Consider the following 21,767-nt stretch of genomic DNA (forward strand, 5'->3'; position numbering starts at 1 on the left):
GTTCCAAAACGACAGAACTCCGCGCGGAGATATGACGTTCCAAAACGACAGAACTCTGCGCGGAGATATGACGTTCCAAAACGACAGAACTCCTCGCGGAGATATGACGTTCCAAAACGACAGAACTCCGGCGGTAGATATGACGTTCAAAACGACAGAACTCCTGCGAAGATATGACGTTCCAAAACGACAGAACTCTGCGCGGAGATATGACGTTCCAAAACGACAGAACTCCGCGCGGAGATATGACGTTCCAAAACGACAGAACTCCGGCGGGAGATATGACGTTCCAAAACGACAGAACTCCCGCGGAGATATGACGTTCCAAAACGACAGAACTCCGGCGGGAGATATGACGTTCCAAAACGACAGAACTCCCGCGGAGATATGACGTTCCAAAACGACAGAACTCCCGCGGAGATATGACGTTCCAAAACGACAGAACTCCGCGCGGAGATATGACGTTCAAAAACGAAAGAACTCCGCGCGGAGATATGACGTTCCAAAACGACAGAACTCCGGCGGGAGATATGACGTTCCAAAACGACAGAACCCCCGCGGAGATATGACGTTCCAAAACGACAGAACTCCTCGCGGAGATATGACGTTCCAAAACGACAGAACTCCCGCGAAGATATGACGTTCCAAAACGACAGAACTCCGCGCGGAGATATGACGTTCCAAAACGACAGAACTCTGCGCGGAGATATGACGTTCCAAAACGACAGAGCTCCTCGCGGAGATATGACGTTCCAAAACGACAGAACTCCGCGCGGAGATATGACGTTCCAAAACGACAGAACTCTGCGCGGAGATATGACGTTCCAAAACGACAGAGCTCCTCGCGGAGATATGACGTTTCAAAACGACAGAACTCCCCGCGGAGATATGACGTTCTAAAACGACAGAACTCCGGCGGGAGATATGACGTTTCAAAACGACAGAACTCCCGCGGAGATATGACGTTCCAAAACGACAGAACTCCGCGCGGAGATATGACGTTCCAAATCGACAGAATTCCTCGCGGAGATATAACGTTCTAAAACGACAGAACTCCGGCGGGAGATATGACGTTTCAAAACGACAGAACTCCCGCGGAGATATGACGTTCCAAAACGACAGAACTCCGGCGGGAGATATGACGTTCCAAAACGACAGAACTCCCGCGGAGATATGACGTTCCAAAACGACAGAACTCCGCGCGGAGATATGACGTTCCAAAACGACAGAACTCCGCGCGGAGATATGACCTTCCAATTTTTTTAAAAATCGAGGTTGGTGCGAAAATCGAAATTTGTCGATTATTTCTTTTTTAATATCTCGGGTAATAGCTATGCGGAGATATGACGTTCCAAAACGACAGAACTCCGGCGGGAGATATGACGTTCCAAAACGACAGAACTCCCGCGAAGATATGACGTTCCAAAACGACAGAACATGTGAATTCAACCTTTTTGATGATTTTTTGGAATATTTCCGTCAAATAATGTCCGATTTTGCAATTTCATACCATTTGTGACTCGTAAGGATCGGTTCTAACGATTGGCATCAGAAAAAGGTAATCCAAAATTTTGACCCACGCTTTTTCTCAAAATAGAGGTCGGTGCGAAAATCGAAACTTTTTCGATGATTATACCATGAACCCATTAAAAATGGGTATAAGGGTATATTGTATTTGTGCAAAATCCAAATGTATGTAACAGGCAGAAGAAAGCATCTCCGACCCCATAAAGTAAATATATTCTTGATCAGCATCAATAGCCGAATCGATCTAGCCATGTCCGTCTGGCTCTCCGTCCGTCCGTATGTATGAACGCAAGGATCTCAGAACATATAAGAGATATAGACTTGAAATTTTAGATGCTCCTAGTGCCTGCGCAGATTAAGCTTGTTTCCGATAATCGATAACTTACTCCATTTCCAAGCAATTGATAAAAATCGATATCGATATGCTGTTTTTTGGGCAATTTTGGTAAATAATTAGAGCTAGAGTCCCCAAACTAGACATATAGCTTCTAAAATAGAATATATATATGCATTTGATGTTGGAAAAAGAGGGTTCAGGGGGAGCTCCCGTCTAGAACCCCTACCTTGCTTATTCTTAATTTTGTGGGTGAAAAATCGTGCAATTCAGTTGAAATGCCATTTTTACTTAACTATAAAGAAAACAACTATTATTAACTATTATGAAAACAATATAATTCATTTTAAAACTGCTTGCAAGTTATTTGTTATTTTAATCAATTTCATTTAATTTCAAAACATGCGTTATGATCAAAATCCGCAAGAGCCAAAAGAACATTATTTTCCGTCTTTCACTAACAATAGAAATATCTTTTAATTTACTTTATTTTTTACATTAATTGTTTTTTTAAATAGCTTTAATATTTAAATTTCAAATTCAGTCCAAGCCGAAAGACTAAAGCATTTAACAATTCATTTTAAATACTGAATTATAAACTTTACAAGATATGAAAGTAGTTTGATTTACTTTTACTTTAAAAACTGCTTACAAATTATTTATTATTTTTTATTTATTTTTTTTTGTAGAATTTTACAAAATCAAAAAATTTGTATCTTTCCATTATTCATTTATTCGAGTTTTGCATAGATTAAGGAAGTGTATTTAAATAAATTCTGACTAGGTCAAATCTTTGGCTTAGACGGATAAGTTTTAGATAACATTTCATTTGATTAAATTAGGCCAAGTTAAACAAAAACTGCGGCCAGTTCCATCTGGGTTGTCAGTTCCACATGAAATACTGAGTCGGAATTGAGCAGCTAGAGCATCCATGGGAAGAACTACATAGTATAAAGGCAGCTGATCCTTGAGCTCTTCCTCAGACATCAGAAGAGAGTTGCACGGCACATCCAAAGCATTTCCATTTCCAGGAACATCTATGGGATTTCTCGTTCATGGTGTATTGAAAATTTTTTATCTCTTTGTTCATACATTTGGTGGGTGAGGTTTTTTTTGGTTGGTAGCTTAAATACCAAAGCAGGGGATTTTTTTATTATGTATTTATTTTGGAACGTATGTTCAAGATGGGATAGAGCGAGAATTGCATCATAAAACCTCACCCGAAACTAGATGCTTCTCATAAGTCGTACGACATTAAGTTGGGAGACAAGGACAGAAAGAATGTCTAACAAATAAACATACATATACATTAACATGTATGGAATCTGTAAATGTTGAATATGTAACTCCACAATTTATATAAAAAAAAAGCTGAATCAATGAGCATTTAATATTGGAATGTTCTGACAATGTTCAACATATAGAAATTTATGTGCACATAAGTCATGGAAACAGTTGGTATACCAATTCTGATAGGGTACAAAATAAACATAAACAAAAAGGTATTTATTGGAATAAATATTTAAAGAGAATTAGTGTATCGTGTAATATAATATAAAAATGCAATGTGTGCTTGTCACATTAAAAATTGCCTTTTTGGTATATTATTTAATTTGTAGTCTTAAATAGTTATAAGATGCATGTAACTTATGGTTGACAAATACATAGTGGTAATTATTAAAAAAATAAAAATAAAGGGCAAAAGAAAAAGTAACTAATTTAGCAGAGAAATTTTCTACTATTTTAGTTCAGGAGAATTGTGCTTGTGTTTATTTATTTTTGTTGTCAAATCAAAAGTAACCAAATATCCGAAAAATAATGCCTGTTAGGAAATGTTTAAAACAAATAAAGAGGAGACATTTTAGATAAATGTAAATAAAAAATGGTAAGGATATTATCCAATTGGACAAGACGTTTTCTCGCAGCTTCCTAGAAGACTTTGTTCTGGAGAATCGCATCCTTGAATGTTGATTGAATAGTTTAATGCTGTGTGGAAAATATTTGAAATGTAAAAAAGAGCTGTGTGGAAAATATTTGAAATGTAAAGAGAAAAGAAAAAGAAAAGTGCAGCAGATAAAGTAAATCTTGAGTTTCCCATTCCGTTCTTCGACGTGAAGCTCCGTTCAGGCTCCTTTCAGTTATTAGAAAATATTATTAATAAATTGAAGAGGGATACTTTTTGCCCTTATAATAAATAGAATAGGTTCATTATCTTTTCAAGATTTATAAATATACAAAATGCTGAAAATGTTAAGCTCGCAGTTGATAATATTTTGTAGACGATTGTCTTTTTAATAAGGTCAGTTTATTCTTGTATTTTTATTTGGGATCTGTTTTTAGGTTGGGTAAAAAGATTAAAATAAATGGTTTTCAATATTCATACCAAGAAAGTTGCAATGTTTCCAAAATTCCCAAATATTATTTTCATTCCTTGCGATTCAAATTAATTATGATAAGTTACTTATTTAGTTTCAAGTATTTTAACCAACGTTGAATTTTCTGAGTGAAATTGTAAATTTAACAGATGTAAATTGTTAAAATAAACGAAGATAAGTTGGATTTAAATATAATTAATACATTCCTCCATTATTCTATTGTGGATTCCACAGCATGTTATAATATCATATTGTAAAGAAAGCTTGTGATATTTTATCCGAGGTCCCGATTTATTGAATTGCATTTAAAGCAAAGCTTAAATTTGAGCTGTTTTTATTATTTATATAATGTGTGCATTTGAAAATTCTAAATCATAAAATTCATTAAGAAATTATAGCTTAGTTTTTCATTAATAAAAAATTCACAAGGGGAAAAACAAATACATAGAGGAAAAAATACATGAGCAAAAAAAGTAAACTAAGAATTTACCATAGATACATATAAAATATATATATAATTTTAAGAAAGTGGTGTGTATAATATTTAAAAATGTTATACCAAATCAAAACAAAAATTTTTAATCTGTTTGAAAAAACATAAAAATTGAAATAAATGCTTTGAGGTGCAAACAAAAAGGAAAATGTTGCTCTTATGGGATAAGGCGTGCTGTCGCGGTTTTTTAAAAGATTTTGTTCTGGAGAATTTCATCTTTGATGTTGATTGAATGATTAATAATCAATTAATAATGCCCATGTGGTTATTTTCATAAAAGTTAAAAAGCTGTGAATAGAAGGCGCAGCAAATGCAGCCCAAGTTTCATGAGGTCCTTGAAGCTTTCAGTCAAGTTTTTAACGTCATTTCTTTTTAAATTATCTGAATTAGAATTAATTGAAATGGAAGGGAAATAGCTTTATAATCTTTTATAATACGGCAGCAATTGGTCAATTTTTTCATTTATGATTTCCAGTTTTATATACGTTTCTTTTTCATTCGATTATGTTAACTCTTCTGGTATTTTAATTATGGACTTTTATCTGCCTTTCAGTTTGACAGATATATATATATGTTACATAAAATAGATATAATTTTGAATATTTATACGTAGATCGTTTCCATTTTCCCAAAATTTTCATTTATAAATTCATTTGCGATTTCTCTTTTTCGTCTTACGATTCGAATCGTTTAAGCTATATTTCTGTGAGAATGTGAATTTAACAAATATTAATGGTTGAAATAAACGAAGATCATGATTAATAAATTAATATACATTTTATCGATGCCATTGTATGTGCAATATATCAAATTATTATGTTTATAGCTGTAATATTCGAAGCAAAGCCCATTTTGGTGAATTTCTGATTATGATTGCTTGCATAAATATTTCCCGATTCATTTAATTGCATTTGAAAGTGTTCTTGATGACGCTTGCATTCATTGCTCTCAATTCATTTAATTAAAATGTATATAAGATTCTTGATATCATCCCGGGGCATTTCAAGCAGGTGAGAAGAGACAACATTTAACAGGTGAGGAGTGAGGTTTATCAGTTTGATCCGTTGATAGATTATCGCTGAGAATGTTGTTGGAATGGGAATCAGATGTACAAAAGGATTACAGGATATATCCATACTCTATTGAAGAAGGCTCGACGATTTAACAGTTGCAAAAAGATGGGATTAAGACTTCATAGAATACATAAGAAAGGATAAGGATAGCAAAGTTTGGGGTATAAATAAAAGATGAATATAATTAGTTTTCAACAGGGAAATAAATATAAATTTGTAAGGGTATACAGATAGGTTATAATAATTGACAACACATTAAATATATAAACGAACTTTACTGCTGCAAATACTTGGTGTTAGCAAGCCGAAGAAACAGGTCTCAACTGGCAAACTATTATCTATACAATAATTAATTTAAATAAACATAAAATGTATTTTTGCAAAGAACAAGATTATTAACCAGACTCGAGGTGTACTTGTATTTCCATATAGTTTATACTTAGTATACAGTAGCATACAATAAGTGATTAATTGAAATGTTAAATATAGACCGAAAGTATGTTAGTTGAGCAACAAATGGGTTATATATAAATTGTGGAAATTGTGTGGCAAAGTTCCTTCACAAATGCAACATAAAATATGTTCTCTATAAATTGTTGCTAAACAGAAAGCCGAAAACTGAATGTATACATGAATTGATTCATTTTATTCAAACGAACAATGTGAATCGATCTATAGTGAATCGATAAATGTGTTAGCCATGCACATTCATATCAAATATAAATCATATTCTAAGTATTATATAGTGTCTGATGTTAACATACATTATTGTTGATCAAAGTTTTTACATTCAGTGATATATGATATATATAATCCTATTTGTACATAATTTTGTCATCATATAGTGTTCGTTTAGTTGGTTGCATTTCAAAAACATGTCTTAATTATTGTCTTTTTGAAATTAGGTTTGTCAAGTTATTTTTTTTTTTTATTAATTTGTTGTATAATAAGCGCAATAATCAAGATATAAGTTGATCGTGCGTGTTCTTCAGGAACTAAAGTCGACGAAATTAAAATAATTTGTATATCCAAAAATGTTGTAAGATTTAGGGAGTTCATTTCTTTTCGAACAAAATATTTCTCGTTTTTCACAAGGTTAATGCCAATGGGGAATTTTCTATGTAAGCCAACCTTCTCATATTCAACGTGGTATATTTTGTGTATTAGGGAAGTTCCCAATTGGGAAATTTCGATGTTTTCACATTTATCTTTACCATACAGACTATTATTTTCAAAACATATCTGGCATGTTTAATATTGTAATATTCGTATGAAATGAAGTTTGTCATCTGAATATTTCGTGTTACTTGGAGGCTAGTTAGTATCGAAAACATTTTCGGAGTATATGAGAAAGGGGCCATACATGTGGACTCCGAATTTATTGAGTATTCTAATTGTGATTTGTGTTTCGATAAACCAGGGTTAAGATGTCTGAGGCATAATGTGGTGGTAAGAGATGTGGTTTCATATCCTTGAAAGTTAATTGTTGGACGTTGGAAAAATATTTTCGTTTTGTTGTAGATCGAACTTAAAATATAGTGTCGGCTGTGTTGATTTGCTTGTAGATGGAGGAGCAGATGCAGTAGAAGATATTGAGTTGCTTGTGGATGGAGCAGTTGGGAAAGTAGACGATATTGAGATGCTTGTAGATGGAGAAGTTTAGTAGCAGCAGACGAATCTTGTGGATGTATACTTGGTTGGCACATTAATATTTCAGTTTTTGCTTGAATTGCATTGAGTGCATTGAGGTAAATTTATGCTTGGGCTGAAGAAGTTTCCATTGTTTCAGATGGTGCAATTTGAGACGAGTTTGAAAATGTACTAATTCTTTGATGGAAATTTCCAGGTTGAAATGTAAACAGATAATCGGATGGGATGTTCCATTTTATGCTGTACGATTGACCATTAAAGGGTATTTTTTTGTCATTGAAGGTAAAGGTGAAGTTCGCGTGCGTATAAATCGTAGACAAAAAAAATCTGTGTATTTTGTTGATTAGAAGTCTTAAATGTTGTGTCAATTGTCGCTTTTGTTTGATATTTGAAGAGGACTTTCGATTTAACTTTGTGCGTCTAAGTAGTAAAACATCGACAATGCAAAATTAAAATTGAAGACGGGAAGTTCATAATAAATTGCCAAGTTGAATAAATTGTCGATCATTCTATCTTGTGTGGGTAATTTATTTTACAGAAAAATTGCGCTGTAATGTCGTGTATATTTTAATATTTAACCATTTTCGGAGTTTAATGCATGTTCATTCTTTGTAATCGCAGTTTGTGTATGTTCTACCTATTAGGAAAATTTCCATGTTTTCACACTCTCAATCGAACACTCCACTTTCTTCAAATTCATCGCAGCTTTGTGTGTTTTTACGCTCTTGTATGATTTAAGTTTGGGTTGTAATCGGGTTTTGTTTATGTCCTACCTAATGGAGAAATATCTATGTTTTCACACTCTTAACCGAATACTCCATTCTCTCAAATTCATCGCAGTTTGTGTATGTCCTACCTAAAAAGGAAATTTCTATGTCTTCACACTCTTAACCAAACACTCCACTTTCTTAAATTCATCGCAGTTTTCGTGTGTTTTTAAGCTCTTGTATGTTTAAATTTGGGTTGTAATCGGGGTTTGTTTATGTCCTACCTAATAGAGAAATATCTATGTCTTCACACTCTTAACCGAATACTCCATTCTCTCAAATTCATCGCAGTTTGTGTATGTCCTACCTAAAAAGGAAATTTCTATGTCTTCACACTCTTAACCAAACACTCCACTTTCTTAAATTCATCGCAGTTTTCGTGTCTTTTTACGCTCTTGTATGTTTTAAATTTGGGTTGTAATCGCAATTTGTGTATGTCCTACCTAAAAAGGAAATTTCTATGTCTTCACACACTTAACCAAACACTCCACTTTCTTAAATTCATCGCAGTTTGTGTATGTCCTACCTAATGGAGAAATATCTATGTTTTCACACTCTTAACCAAACACTCCATTCTCTCAAATTCATCGCAGTTTTCGTGTATGTTTTTACGCTCTTGTATGTTTTAAATTTGGGTTGTAATCGGGGTTTGTTTATGTCCTACCTATTTGGGAAATTTCTATGTTTTCACACTCTTAATCGAACACTCCACTTTCTTCAAATGCATCGCAGCTTTAGTGTGTTTTTACGCTCTTGTATGTTTTAAATTTGGGTTGTAATCGCAGTTTGTGTATGTCCTACCTATTAGGGAAATTTCTATGTCTTCACACTCTTAACCAAACACTCCACTTTCTTCAAATTCATCGCAGTTTTCGTGTGTTTTTACGCTCTTGTATGTTTTAAATTTGGGTTGTAATCGGGGTTTGTGTATGACCTACCTATTAGGGAAATTTCTGTCTTCACACTCTTAACCAAACACTCCATTCTCTCAAATTCATCGCAGTTTGTGTATGACCTACCTATTAGGGAAATTTCTATGTTTTCACACTCTTAACCAAACACTCCACTTTCTTAAATTCATCGCAGTTTGTGTATGTCCTACCTATTAGGGAAATTTCTATGTCTTCACACTCTTAACCAAACACTCTATTCTCTCAAATTCATCGCAGTTTTCGTTTACGTTTTAACGCTCTTGTATGTTTTAAATTTGGGTTGTAATCGGGGTTTGTTTATGTCCTACCTAATGGAGAAATATCTTTGTTTTCACACTCTTAACCGAATACTCCATTCTCTCAAATTCATCGCAGTTTGTGTATGTCCTACCTAAAAAGGAAATTTCTATGTCTTCACACTCTTAACCAAACACTCCACTTTCTTCAAATTCATCGCAGGTTTCGTGTCTTTTTACGCTCTTGTATGTTTTAAATTTGGGTTGTAATCGGGGTTTGTTTATGTCCTACCTAATGGAGAAATTTCTATGTTTTCACACTCTTAACCAAACACTCCACTTTCTTAAATTCATCGCAGTTTTCGTGTGTTTTTACGCTCTTGTATGTTTTAAATTTGGGGTTTGTTTATGTCCTACCTAAAAAGGAAATTTCTATGTTTTCACACTCTTAACCAAACACTCCACTTTCTTAAATTCATCGCAGTTTGTGTATGTCCTACCTATTAGGGAAATTTCTATGTCTTCACACTCTTAACCAAACACTCCACTTTCTTCAAATTCATCGCAGTTTTCGTGTACGTTTTAACGCTCTTGTATGTTTTAAATTTGGGTTGTAATCGGGATTTGTTTATGTCCTACCTAATGGAGAAATACCTATGTTTTCACACTCCATTCTCTCAAATTCATCGCAGTTTTCGTGTTCGTTTTAACGCTCTTGTACGTTTTAAATTTGGGTTGTAATCGGGGTTTGTGTATGACCTACGTAATAGAGAAATATCTATGTTTTCACACTCTTAACCAAACACTCCATTCTCTCAAATTCATCGCAGTTTTCGTGTATGTTTTTACGCTCTTGTATGTTTTAAATTTGGGTTGTAATCGGGGTTTGTTTATGTCCTACCTATTTGGGAAATTTCTATGTTTTCACACTCTTAATCGAACACTCCACTTTCTTCAAATGCATCGCAGCTTTAGTGTGTTTTTACGCTCTTGTATGTTTTAAATTTGGGTTGTAATCGCAGTTTGTGTATGTCCTACCTATTAGGGAAATTTCTATGTCTTCACACTCTTAACCAAACACTCCACTTTCTTCAAATTCATCGCAGTTTTCGTGTGTTTTTACGCTCTTGTATGTTTTAAATTTGGGTTGTAATCGGGGTTTGTGTATGACCTACCTATTAGGGAAATTTCTATGTTTTCACACTCTTAACCAAACACTCCACTTTCTTAAATTCATCGCAGTTTGCGTATGTCCTACCTATTGGGGAAATTTCTATGTCTTCACACTCTTAACCAAACACTCCATTCTCTCAAATTCATCGCAGTTTGTGTATGTCTTACCTAAAAAGGAAATTTCTATGTCCTCACACTCTTAACCGAATACTCCATTCTCTCAAATTCATCGCAGTTTTCGTGTACGTTTTAACGCTCTTGTATGTTTTAAATTTGGGTTGTAATCGGGGTTTGTTTATGTCCTACCTATTTGGGAAATTTCTATGTTTTCACACTCTTAATAGAACATTCCACTTTCTTCAAATTCATAGCAGTTTTCGTGTGTTTTTACGCTCTTGTAGGTTTTAAATTTGAGTTGTAATCGGGGTTTGTTTATGTCCTACCTAATAGAGAAATATCTATGTCTTCACACTCTTAACCAAACCCTCTACTTTCTTAAATTCATCGCAGTTTTCGTGTACGTTTTAACGCTCTTGTATGTTTTAAATTTGGGTTGTAATCGGGATTTGTTTATGTCCTACCTAATGGAGAAATACCTATGTTTTCACACTCCATTCTCTCAAATTCATCGCAGTTTTCGTGTACGTTTTAACGCTCTTGTACGTTTTAAATTTGGGTTGTAATCGGGGTTTGTGTATGACCTACGTAATAGAGAAATATCTATGTTTTCACACTCTTAACCAAACACTCCATTCTCTCAAATTCATCGCAGTTTTCGTGTACGTTTTAACGCTCTTGTATGTTTTAAATTTGGGTTGTAATCGGGGTTTGTGTATGACCTACCTATTAGGGAAATTTCTATGTCTTCACACTCTTAATCGAACATTCCACTTTCTTCAAATTCATAGCAGTTTTCGTGTGTTTTTACGCTCTTGTAGGTTTTAAATTTGGGTTGTAATCGGGGTTTGTTTATGTCCTACCTAATAGAGAAATATCTATGTCTTCACACTCTTAACCAAACACTCCACTTTCTTAAATTCATCGCAGTTTGTGTATGTCCTACCTATTAGGGAAATTTCTATGTCTTCACACTCTTAACCAAACACTCCACTTTCTTCAAATTCATCGCAGTTTTCGTGTGTTTTTACGCTCTTGTTTGTTTTAAATTTGGGTTGTAATCGGGGTTTGTTTATGTCCTACCTAATGGAGAAATTTCTATGTTTTCACACTCTTAACCAAACACTCCACTTTCTTAAATTCATCGCAGTTTTCGTGTGTTTTAACGCTCTTGTATGTTTTAAATTTGGGTGTAATCGGGGTTTGTTTATGTCCTACCTAATAGAGAAATATCTATGTTTTCACACTCTTAACCGAATACTCCATTCTCTCAAATTCATCGCAGTTTTCGTGTACGTTTTAACGCTCTTGTATGTTTTAAATTTGGGTTGTAATCGGGGTTTGTTTATGTCCTACCTAATGGAGAAATACCTATGTTTTCACACTCCATTCTCTCAAATTCATCGCAGTTTGTGTATGTCCTACCTATTAGGGAAATTTCTATGTCTTCACACTCTTAACCAAACACTCCACTTTCTTAAATTCATCGCAGTTTGTGTATGTCCTACCTATTAGGGAAATTTCTATGTCTTCACACTCTTAACCAAACACTCCACTTTCTTCAAATTCATCGCAGTTTTCGTGTGTTTTTACGCTCTTGTATGTTTTAAATTTGGGTTGTAATCGGGGTTTGTTTATGTCCTACCTAATGGAGAAATACCTATGTTTTCACACTCCATTCTCTCAAATTCATCGCAGTTTGTGTATGTCCTACCTATTAGGGAAATTTCTATGTCTTCACACTCTTAACCAAACACTCCACTTTCTTCAAATTCATCGCAGTTTTCGTGTGTTTTTACGCTCTTGTATGTTTTAAATTTGGGTTGTAATCGGGGTTTGTTTATGTCCTACCTATTTGGGAAATTTCTATGTCTTCACACTCTTAACCAAACACTCCACTTTCTTCAAATTCATCGCAGTTTGTGTATGTCCTACCTATTAGGGAAATTTCTATGTCTTCACACTCTTAACCAAACACTCCACTTTCTTAAATTCATCGCAGTTTGTGTATGTCCTACCTATTAGGGAAATTTCTATGTCTTCACACTCTTAACCAAACACTCCATTCTCTCAAATTCATCGCAGTTTGTGTATGTCCTACCTAAAAAGGAAATTTTTATGTCCTCACACTCTTAACCGAATACTCCATTCTCTCAAATTCATCGCAGTTTGTGTATGTCCTACCTATTAGGGAAATTTATATGTTTTCACACTCTTAACCAAACACTCCACTTTCTTCAAATTCATAGCAGTTTTCGTGTGTTTTTACGCTCTTGTAGGTTTTAAATTTGGGTTGTAATCGGGGTTTGTGTATGACCTACCTATTAGGGAAATTTCTATGTTTTCACACTCTTAATCGAACACTCCACTTTCTTCAAATGCATCGCAGCTTTAGTGTGTTTTTACGCTCTTGTATGTTTTAAATTTGGGTTGTAATCGCAGTTTGTGTATGTCCTACCTATTAGGGAAATTTCTATGTCTTCACACTCTTAACCAAACACTCCATTCTCTCAAATTCATCGCAGTTTGTGTATGTCCTACCTAAAAAGGAAATTTCTATGTCCTCACACTCTTAACCGAATACTCCATTCTCTCAAATTCATCGCAGTTTGTGTATGTCCTACCTATTAGGGAAATTTATATGTTTTCACACTCTTAACCAAACACTCCACTTTCTTCAAATTCATAGCAGTTTTCGTGTGTTTTTACGCTCTTGTAGGTTTTAAATTTGGGTTGTAATCGGGGTTTGTGTATGACCTACCTATTAGGGAAATTTCTATGTCTTCACACTCTTAACCAAACACTCCATTCTCTTAAATTAACGCTCTTGTATGTTTTAAATTTGGGTTGTAATCGGGGTTTGTGTATGACCTACCTATTAGGGAAATTTCTGTCTTCACACTCTTAACCAAACACTCCATTCTCTCAAATTCATCGCAGTTTTCGTGTACGTTTTAACGCTCTTGTATGTTTTAAATTTGGGTTGTAATCGGGGTTTGTGTATGACCTACCTATTAGGGAAATTTCTATGTTTTCACACTCTTAACCAAACACTCCACTTTCTTCAAATTCTTCGCAGTTTGTGTATGTCCTACCTATTAGGGAAATTTCTATGTCTTCACACTCTTAACCAAACACTCCACTTTCATAAATTCATCGCAGTTTTCGTGTGTTTTTACGCTCTTGTATGTTTTAAATTTGGGTTGTAATCGGGGTTTGTTTATGTCCTACCTAAAAAGGAAATTTCTATGTTTTCACACTCTTAACCAAACACTCCACTTTCTTAAATTCATCGCAGTTTGTGTATGTCCTACCTATTAGGGAAATTTCTATGTCTTCACACTCTTAACCAAACACTCCACTTTCATAAATTCATCGCAGTTTTCGTGTGTTTTTACGCTCTTGTATGTTTTAAATTTGGGTTGTAATCGGGGTTTGTTTATGTCCTACCTAAAAAGGAAATTTTTATGTCCTCACACTCTTAACCGAATACTCCATTCTCTCAAATTCATCGCAGTTTGTGTATGTCCTACCTATTAGGGAAATTTCTATGTTTTCACACTCTTAACTAAACATTCCACTTTCTTAAATTCATCGCAGTTTTCGTGTGTTTTTACGCTCTTGTATGTTTTAAATTTGGGTTGTAATCGGGGTTTGTGTATGACCTACCTATTAGGGAAATTTCTATGTTTTCACACTCTTAACCATACACTCCACTTTCTTAAATTCTTCGCAGTTTTCGTGTGTTTTTACGCTCTTTTTGTAATCGCAGGGAAATTTCTGTTTTCACTTTTTCGTATGCTTAATAATTTATAATTTGTATTGGACGCAGTTTTATAAGGATGTTTAAGACAACGTGGTGTCAGTAGAACGTTTCGTAATGTGTTTGACAAATTTAATTTAATATTTGGTTGTAATCACGGCTCAGATATATATAAATAGTAAAAATTTGTCGAACGACAAAGAACGTTGAAAAAATATTTTGAAATTGTTGAAAATCGAACTTAAAATAGTGTCTGATAAATTTTAAAGGTGTCAGCTGTGTTGAGTTGCTTGTAGATGGAGGAGCAGTTGAGGAAGTAAAAGATTGAGTTGCTTGTAGATGGAGCAGTTGGGGAAGTAGACGATATTGAGATGCTTGTAGATGGAGAAGTTGAGAAGCAGACGAATTTTGTGGATGTATACTTGGTTGGCACATTAATATTTGAGAAGTATTTGCTTGAATTGAATGTGGTGCATTGAGGTAGATTTATGCCTGGGCTGACGAAGTTTCCATTGTTTCAGATGGTGCAATTTGAGACGAGTTTGAAAATGTACTAATTCTTTGATGGAAATTTCCAGGTTGAAATGTAAACAGATAATCGGATGGGATGTTCCATTTTATGCTGGACAATTCTGACCATTAAAGGATACTTTTGTCATTGAAGTTAACTTCCGATGTTGATAAGTTGTGGAAGAAAAATTGCTTTTGGGGATTGGAAGTGTTTAATCCTTGTTGTTTAGTTTCCGCTTGGTATTTGAAGTAAATTTTATGTGTTCAGGCTGTGTTTGATATTTAGTTAAGATAGTTTGATAGTAAAGACAACTAAAAAAAAAAAATTAAAGACAAATTGAAGACACTTAACTTAAATTCTTAAGTAAATCAGAAAAGTGGAATAAATTGTAGAATATTGTGTAATGTTGGGTCTGTAAAATTGTATTAATACGGCCATTGATGAAGTGTCTCAAATTTGAATATTTAACCGTTTTTGCAGTTTACCGCATATTTTAGCATTTACCAAAGCCCTGCTTAATTTATAATTTTCAAATTCGCATATATTTCCCTTATATGATCGCAAGCAATGCGTATAGAGAAAAATTTTAACATATTTATAGGGAATGTCTCTTTTATATATATATATATATATATATGTTGTCGATGTTTACCTTAACTTCAAACCTTAGAAATTTCATAGACTTTTATACGCATAATTTTCGTGTAAATAAACCTGTATGGGATATTTAGAGTGGCCCTTCCTCCATTTGTACGATGATAAGACTGAAATTTGTGTAGAATTTTAGCTTAAAATAAAAATATGGCGAACAATTGTTTCGAAATTTATTGGTCTTCTTAGATTTCTTTTATTCTTTTTTGTTTGTAGCTTCTTTTCTGTATTGATGAGCTCATTCTTTTTTTCTTATATTCTTCATTCATTATCTATAACTGGTATGGACAAGTATATTTACAACAATAAATGGACAAATTTTCTTAAATCTTGGGTTGTGTACAAAAACAGAATATTTTCTTTGTTTTTTTTCTTTTTGTTTAACAGTTTCAGGTATTTAAGAACTTAAGTCGCACATGTCGTGTACTAGCAAATGTTTATGTTTACAACAAAAAAATAAGTAAATAACAAGAATATAGTTTGTAAATTGTGCTGCATAAAACGAACTAACGATTGGCTCGTTCAGTTGCTACTCCAGATACGAGATATATATCTTTATCGATCGATGTCAGTAGTGTTTATATCTGTTTGGATCGGTATTGATAACGGTTCGATGATGTTAGGTAAATAATAGAAGGCCGTATATAAACGTATAGGTAATTGTGCGCCTTTGTTTTGAACAAGTCTTAGTAGAGCAGAGAAGTCGATACAGGTTCCTATAAATTCAATCCACGCAATCAATCTGATAAAAACGATGTTTAGTACCCCTGTGTGTAGGTAGCGACACACACAGGTCGCTGAGTTCAGATATACTCTCGCCACACGGCTAACGGGGCCACACCAACGGCATATTTCAGCTGTTGTAATGCCCTTTCGCACGCATTGCATTCGAGTTATAACATCTATCGATCGCGTATCAACTTTCAACGCCCAACTATAAAGTTTAGAGAAAGAAATACATATTGCTTGGTTAACGTGTAAAACAATTATCAAAATGGCAGTTAATTAATAAAGATTAACAACTAGATTTTTAAAGGGCTAAAGAACTTAATTTAGTACGTAAATTGCCAATAAAAGCGACCGTTCCAGAGATACTTGTGTAAGAGATGGTAACACACTTATACGTATACGTACAGAAGAGGTGGAGAGTCAAATCAATACAACAAAGGCGGGTCCAATAACTCACCACGGGGTGGGTTGATTGCGCAGCTGCTGGGCCACGCAAAGGCATCTGTACGTAAGTGTGCAAGCGAGATAGAATGTGTATACGAGTCGTATATATACATGCAATGCATACAATGCGCATTATTTTTAGAGCAGGCCAACCGCTCTTCTTTGGGCGTTTTACACATAGAACAGTCGAGGTGGTTCATGTATGACAGAAAATAAGATGACTCATGGCCCTGCATGGGGTGGATTTTGTGCTAGATGCGACGAAAAAACGATATTACGCAATACAGAAATTGCAAATATGAATATTACACAATATTTGCAAATTTGTTCATTTCGAAGAGAAATTTGTACAAACGTTTACTTAGAAAAGCAAGAAAAAAAACACGCTGACGTCACACGTTGGAAAACGTTTTAGAAATTGAAAAATTGACTGGCAATAAAAACTACGCCTTAAGCTTAGAGTTTTTGCTTACGTATAACAAGAGAACAAGCTGTCTTCGCTGCGTTTTATACCTGGCTTCCTATCCAAACTCCTCAAGTCCAGGACAACACACACACTCCGCACACTCCGGCTAGCAATTCAAACGCCTGGCATCTGCCTCAGCCTGCCTACAGTGCAACTTTCTAGCCAAAGATGAAAAACTTGGTTGGGTTTTCGCACCGCCAAGTCTGGTTTTGTGTGGCCCCATTTCGCCGTTATGTGAAAATGCCTGACGTGCCCACGCTGAGATGACGACGAGGAGCTGATTTCATTTTCTTTGTTCAGAGCAGAAATGCTTGAGAAACCCGTACTAGCAATTATTTCAGCCTTCGTGCCATGTTATAGCTCCTCAGGTTTGCCTTTCCAACTGTTTCTGCACACATTTGCATTGCCGTTGAACAATATATATACATGGTATGTGTGTGTAACAACTAATGTGAAAATTTAGCACTTTATATTAGAAACAACTTTTCTTCAATTAATTTCAGTTTCACGACAGAACTTCACTTGAGCACTTATTTTTTCCGAATGACTGAAATGCCTGCTGCGAGCTGTATTTATACCCAGCGGCAGCTGCCTTCTCGACGCTTCGAAAAATCGATTTGTCTCCCTTGTGTGCGACAAATGTATTACGAAGGTGCGAGTGAATACACTGCTGTGTTCGCTGCCTACGTGCCTCACTGCTTTGTATACTCTGCCCACTGACACAGTTCCTTTGTTATAGAAATAAGTATTTTTCCAGGAGAATTGACATGTGTAATTCCCTTTGTTAAAGTGGGTTATGATCGGCAAGAATTGTCCCTTTTCAAGGTGTGACACTTATACATATATTTAACTAATCAGTCCTTCAATTTAGGTACCCTTAACAAAGCATAAGCAGTCAGTAGAGTATTTGAAATTGGGCGTGCTAAAAAAAAAAGTTTTTTTTTTTTTCGATTTATAAATATTGTTGCCAGACTGCAATTGTTCGAGCGAGATAGCTAAGACGCGCTGAGCTAACGCACAGGCTTGCCAGACTTTTGTTGCTGGAAATTTCTATAAAATTCGGGCGCGTCGTTTGAATGTTTGTTTTACTTCTGTTATACTATTATACTTACATATATTAATTGCTGTATCAAAAAAATAAAATATATTATGTGCGCAACTAGAGTTGAAGAGTTTTTTGAATAGTTTTAAAAAGATAAAAAAAGACCATCCTCAGAATTTGTCGAACACCGCGCGGAGATATGACGTTCCAAAACGGCAGAACTCCACGCGGAGACATGACGTTCCAAAACGGCAGAACTCCGCGCGGAGAATTGCCGTTCCAAAACGACAGAACTCCGCGCGGAGATATGACGTTCCAAAACGACAGAACTCCGCGCGGAGATATGACGTTCAAAAACGACAGAACTTCGCGCGGAGATATGACGTTCCAAAACGACAGAACTCTGCGCGGAGATATGACGTTCCAAAACGACAGAGCTCCACGCGGAGAATTGACGTTCCAAAACGACAGAACTCCGCGCTGAGATATGACGATCCAAAACGACAGAACTCCGCGCGGAGATATGACGTTCCAAAACGACAGAGCTCCGCGCGGAGATATGACGTTCCAAAACGACAGAGCTCCGCGCGGAGATATGACGTTCCAAAACGACAGAGCTCCGCGCGGAGAATTGACGTTCCAAAACGACAGAACTCCGCGCGGAGATATGACGTTCAAAAACGACAGAACTCCGCGCGGAGATATGACGTTCCAAAACGACAGAACACCCAGCGGAGATATGACGTTCCAAAACGACAGAACTCCGCGCGGAGATATGACGTTCCAAAACGACACAACTCCGCGCGGAGATATGACGTTCCAAAACGACAGAGCTCCGCGCGGAGATATGACGTTCCAAAACGACAGAACTCCGCGCGGAGATATGACGTTCCAAAACGACAGAACTCCGCGCAGAGATATGACGTTCCAAAACGGCAGAACTCCGCACGGAGATATGACGTTCCAAAACGACAGAACTCCACGCGGAGAATTGACGTTCCAAAACGGCTGAACTCCGCGCGGAGATATGACGTTCCAAAACGACAGAACTCCGCGCGGAGAATTGACGTTCCAAAACGACAGAACTCCGCGCGGAGATATGACGTTCCAAAACGACAGAACTCCGCGCGGAGAATTGACGTTCCAAAACGACAGAACTCCGCGCGGAGATATGACGTTCCAAAACGACAGAACTCCACGCGGAGAATTGACGTTCCAAAACGGCAGAACTCCGCGCGGAGATATGACGTTCCAAAACGACAGAACTCCGCGCGGAGAATTGACGTTCCAAAACGACAGAACTCCACGCTGAGATATGACGATCCAAAACGACAGAACTCCGCGCGGAGATATGACGTTCCAAAACGACAGAACTCCGCGCGGAGATATGACCTTCCATTTTTTTCAAAATCGAGGTCGGTGCGAAAATCGAAACTTTTTCGATGATTTTTTTTTTAATATCTAGGGCAAATAAAGTCTGATTTTAAAATATTAAACCTTTTTGAATTTATTCAAACCCCTACTATCAATCGGCATTCCAACAAATTAAAAATCGATGGGTTACAAAAAGATGTTGACCCAAAAAAAAATTCGTTTGTAAAGTCAACCTTTTCTTATGATTTTATTGAATATCTCGGCCAAATAGAGTCCGATTTTAAAATTGTAGACCATTTTGGACTCGTAAGGATCAGTACTATCGACTGGCATCAAAAAGTAGAAAATCTAAATTTTGACCCAACTCGACCAAAACGGCAAGGGGTTACATCACGTATTTTATCAAAATCGGGGTCGGTTCGAAAAATAACCTTTTCTGATGTTTTTTTTGAATATCTCGGGCAAATAAAGTCTGATTTTCAAATATTATACCTTTTTGAATTTGTACGAATCCCTACTATCAATTGGCATTCCAACAAATTAAAAATCGATGGGTTACAAAAAGATGTGGACCCAAAAATCGCCGTTGATCATGGCGAGATTATGTCGTTTCAAAACGTCATATCTCCAGCAAATTAAAAATCGATGGGTTACAATTCGTTTGTAAAGTCAACCTTTCCTTATGATTTTATTGAATATCTCGGCCAAATAGTGTCCGATTTTAAAATTTTAGACTATTTTGGATTCGTAAGGATCAGTACTATCGACTGGCATCAAAAAATAGAAAATCTAAATTTTGACCCAAATCGACCAAAATGGCAAGGGGTTACATCACTTTTTTATTAAAATAGGGGTCGGTTCGAAAATAAACCCTTTTTTGATGATTTTTTTTTAATATGTCGGGCAAATAAAGTCTGATTTTCAAATATTATACCTTTTTGAATTTGTACGAATCCCTACTATCAATTGGCATTCCAACAAATTAAAAATCGATGGGTTACAAAAAGATGTGGACCCAAAAATCGCCGTTGATCATAGCGAGATTATGTCGTTTCAAAACGTCATATCTCCAGCAAACTAAAAATCGATGGGTTACAATTCAAAAAAAAATTTTTTGACGTTCTAAAACGACAGAACTCCGCGCGGAGATATGACGTTCCAAAACGACAGAATTCCGCGCGGAGACATGACGTTCCAAAACGACAGAACTCCGCGCGGAGATATGACGTTCCAAAACGACAGAACTCCGCGCGGAGAATTGACGTTCCAAAACGACAGAACTGCGCATGGAGATATGACGTTCCAAAACGACAGAACTCCGCGCGGAGATATGACGTTCCAAAACGACAGAGCTCCGCGCGGAGATATGACGTTCCAAAACGGCAGAACTCCGCGCGGAGATATGACGTTCCAAAACGGCAGAACTACGAGCGGAGATATGACGTTCCAAAACGACAGAACTCCGCGCGGAGAATTGACGTTCCAAAACGACAGAACTGCGCATGGAGATATGACGTTCCAAAACGACAGAACTCCGCGCGGAGATATGACGTTCCAAAACGACAGAGCTCCGCGCGGAGATATGACGTTCCAAAACGGCAGAACTCCGCGCGGAGATATGACGTTCCAAAACGGCAGAACTCCGCGCGGAGATATGACGTTCCAAGACGACAGAACCCCGCGCGGAGAATTGACGTTCCAAAACGACAGAACTGCGCACGGAGATATGACGTTCCAAAACGACAGAACTCCGCGCGGAGATATGACGTTCCAAAACGACAGAGCTCCGCGCGGAGATATGACGTTCCAAAACGGCAGAACTCCGCGCGGAGATATAACGTTCCAAAACGGCAGAACTCCGAGCGGAGATATGACGTTCCAAAACGACAGAACTCCGCGCGGAGAATTGACGTTCCAAAACGACAGAACTCCGCGCGGAGATATGACGTTCAAAAACGACAGAACTCCGCGCGGAGATATGACGTTCCAAAACGACAGAACTCCGCGCGGAGAATTGACGTTCCAAAACGGCAGAACTCCGCGCGGAGATATGACGTTCCAAAACGACAAAACTCCGCGCGGAGAATTGACGTTCCAAAACGGCAGAACT

The 21,767-nt window shown here is 36.4% G+C and overlaps 1 long non-coding RNA gene across 1 annotated transcript; it reads right to left on the reverse strand.

Moving 5' to 3' along the window:
- Positions 1–4,934: 4,934 nt before the first annotated feature.
- LOC116651831 (uncharacterized) lies at positions 4,935–18,104 on the reverse strand. Its single transcript, XR_011416036.1, has 2 exons — positions 12,779–18,104; positions 4,935–12,528 (listed from the first exon to the last, which is right to left on the reverse strand). It is a non-coding gene; the product is annotated as an uncharacterized lncRNA (long non-coding RNA).
- Between the last annotated feature and the right edge of the window lie 3,663 nt (positions 18,105–21,767).

Source organism: Drosophila virilis, chromosome 2 (assembly GCF_030788295.1).
Source record: "Drosophila virilis strain 15010-1051.87 chromosome 2, Dvir_AGI_RSII-ME, whole genome shotgun sequence".
Lineage (NCBI taxonomy): Eukaryota > Metazoa > Arthropoda > Insecta > Diptera > Drosophilidae > Drosophila > Drosophila virilis.